The 3,266-nt window shown below is 32.5% G+C and overlaps 1 pseudogene; it reads right to left on the reverse strand.

Annotated features, from left to right (window-relative positions):
- Window positions 1-2,907: 2,907 nt before the first annotated feature.
- LOC118605075 lies at window positions 2,908-3,026 on the reverse strand (annotated as a pseudogene).
- Between the last annotated feature and the right edge of the window lie 240 nt (window positions 3,027-3,266).

Here is a 3,266-nt window from a genome sequence, read left to right on the forward strand (position 1 = left end):
AAAACCGAGAAAATAATAAGCAAATTGGACAAGTCTACAATCATAGCAGGTGATTTCACACAGCTTTCAAAAATACATTGATCAAGCAGACATAAAATTAGTGAGGATATGGCTGAAATTAACAATGAAATAAAAAGCTTAATTTAATGGCTATGTATAGAATCCTATGCCTTTCAGAGACTGCACATTCTTTTTAAGACCACAATGAACATTTACAAAATTTGACCCTGTACACAGCAAGAAGGAATTTCAGTAAATTCCAAAAAAATCGGTGCAATAACCATCAAATTCTTATAATAGAACATTAGAAATTAACAGCCAAAACCTTGAAAATATGTACAAGATATATAGGAAAAGGGCAAAAAAAGAGTTGCCAATCACATATGTGAACATACTATAGCACTACAACAATAAAAATATTGTTACTCACTGAAGAATAGGTAGCCCAGAAACAGATAATAGAATTATGCGTGTGTAATATAACAATTGAGTAGAAGATAAAAACGTTCAATAAACCGTACTAAAATGGTTGGCTTATCATTTGGAAAAATTCCTTTATATTCTCATCTCATATTGTATACAACTATCAATTCCAAATGGAATAAACTGTCGAATCTAAAAGCCAAGACAGAAAATAACTAGACAAAAATAGAAATAAATAGTATATCTCTCAGATGGAGAATATTTTCTAAGCCTAGAAGCAAACAAAAGATTTAGTAAGCAAAAGATAGATTTGGCTAAATAAAAATTTTCTTCAAAAAACCTTGGTACATTAAAAAACATTCACAATATAGATTTGAAGATATGTTAACTATAAATACCACATACAAATCAATGAGGAGAATGCCAGGAACTTCAGTAGCTAAATGGACATTGGAAAAATAAATTATTTACAGAAGAAGAAATACAATATAAAAATTTAATTTCCTAGTTACATGATGAAATTTGATTTTCCTTAATCAAATTAGTAAATGCCTTAAGGGTCTGTGAGTTTCTGATGAGCTGGTCAGTCTTATAGTAAAGAACTGGTACTCAGTTTGGCAGTTTGTATCAAGGGTTTTGTAATGCTTCTATGCCAAAGTATGAACAAAATTTTATTCACAATGATGACTTTTTCACCTCTTCATTTGAAAAGTAAAACTTGCCAGTAGATTAAGTATCCACCAGTGAAGGAATGGTTAAATAAATTATGGTACTCAGTAAAATATTATGCAATTATTAATGTTATGATTATAAAAATGACATTGTAGATGAAGATTTTATAGTTTTGATTATACTCCAGCTAATATTATAATATGTTTTGTCATAATTTAAACGAAATCAATAATATCAAACTTTAGAAACAGTATCATTTTAACTACATAAAAAATTGGAAGAAAATACATGAACATGTTAACTGTATTTTTCTAGGGTTTTTGGAATTGTGGGTAATTTTCGGTCTTTGAAATACTCTCCTGTATTCCCAAGTAGAGTGTGTATTAGCTTTTATTAACAAGTATAAACATATCTGGGCTTCTGTACATAACTGGAGGTGAAATAACAGACTAGGTAGAAATTTCAAGGATGAAGAGAATGAAAACTTAGGAATCTTGGCTAATGACTAAGACTTTTTTGTTTGTCTTTTAGTGTGTATGACCTAGCCCAACCAAAACCAAGACAAAGCGACAAACACACAAACAGAAATAATATTTTGATTTCATTTAATGCAAGTGTTTACTGAGTAATTCTTATAATAGTGCTGTAAAATATTAATGAACCACAGTTAAACTCCCATGTATTATAGGTAATTAGGTTTCTCATTTAGTTATTGGTAAATTTTTTGTTAGTAGCGGAAACCCTGCTCTTACTATTATACATTTTGATGTTGTTATTTCTCCAGGGTCAGTGAATTACTCACTTAGCAAATCTTCACTGACACATTTTGTTTAGATAACCTACCTTCCCTTAGGTTCAGTTTTCTGGTGCACATAATGAAGAATGTTCTAGTGCTTTTCAAACTTTACTGTGTATGGGAATGACTTGAGGATGTTGTTAAGTCACAGATTCTATTTCAGTAGGAAGGGAGTGGGTCCTGAGAGTCTGTATTTTTGTCAAACGCTTATTTTTAGGATCAGAGTCACAGAGAACTATGAAGCTCCAGTAGGTTCAGATGTCTATGGTTTTATCCCTTACTATTAAGGCAACTTCTACAGAGGTACGAGACTTAGAGCTAGTGATGCTGAAGAAGTCTCTCCGTTATCCTCTCCTTACCAACAACAAAAAAAAATTTTATCAATTTGAGTCTTTGGGCTGTAGAGCAGAGATGGGAAGAGACAACTGCCAGATTGTGACTATCAGTGTGGAAAAGATGGTTGAATGGTGAACTGTAAGGAGGAGAAAGGGGAATTACACACTGACATGAATCACATTTGCTGACCAAGTTCTATTTTATTGAGACTGCATCTTTCTCCTCCCTTTTCACTGGAACTAATTAAATAGGCCTGTCAGGCTGATATGTAATATAGCTTTAGCTCCACCAAATTACAAAATTACGTTAATTGTCCCACTCCTCCAGGCCCTGGGGACTGTTTTACCCACTGGACTAATGCCCAGTACACATGGCAGTAGAAAGCAGCGAGGCTTGAATTTTTTTCTCCAAACGAGCTTATACTCTAGTTGAGGAGGCAAAAAAGAGGGAAAAGAAGCAATAAGAAAAGAATTTAGATATCATCTGATAGGCCAAGGATATCATGTTAACTTTGCTTTGTTTGAAGAAAGTTCTGGGTGGTGTGAATTTAATAAGAGGAAACACTGCATCTGAAGAGTACCTAATCAAGTTAATTCAACAAAGGGAAGTGTTCCAAGAATACTATTAATACTGTAGGGGAACATTTCTTTTCTTTTCTTTTCTTTTCTTTTTTTTTTTTACGCCTACATCACCTGGTCTTCCTAGGTGGTCTCTCATTCAAGTACTAACCAGGCCCAACCCTGCTTAGCTTCTGAGATCAGACGAGATTGGGAGTGTTTAGGGTAGCATGGCCATAAACCCTCTATACTTATCTTGAATGAAATGTGAAATTCTACAATAAAGTTGATATTATATTTTTACAACATTGATAGGAAGAAATCATAGTATTTGGATTATTAATCAATGACATAAATTCTAAATTTATAATACTAAACTATGTTTTTTTTTATTTCAAGAAATATCTTTAATACAATTCTTTTTTAAAATTAAATTTATCGTGGAGGCATTGGTTAATGAAATTCTTATTGGCCACCAGGGA

The sequence above is a fragment of the Rousettus aegyptiacus genome, unplaced genomic scaffold (genome assembly GCF_014176215.1).
Source record: "Rousettus aegyptiacus isolate mRouAeg1 unplaced genomic scaffold, mRouAeg1.p scaffold_m13_p_1, whole genome shotgun sequence".
Lineage (NCBI taxonomy): Eukaryota > Metazoa > Chordata > Mammalia > Chiroptera > Pteropodidae > Rousettus > Rousettus aegyptiacus.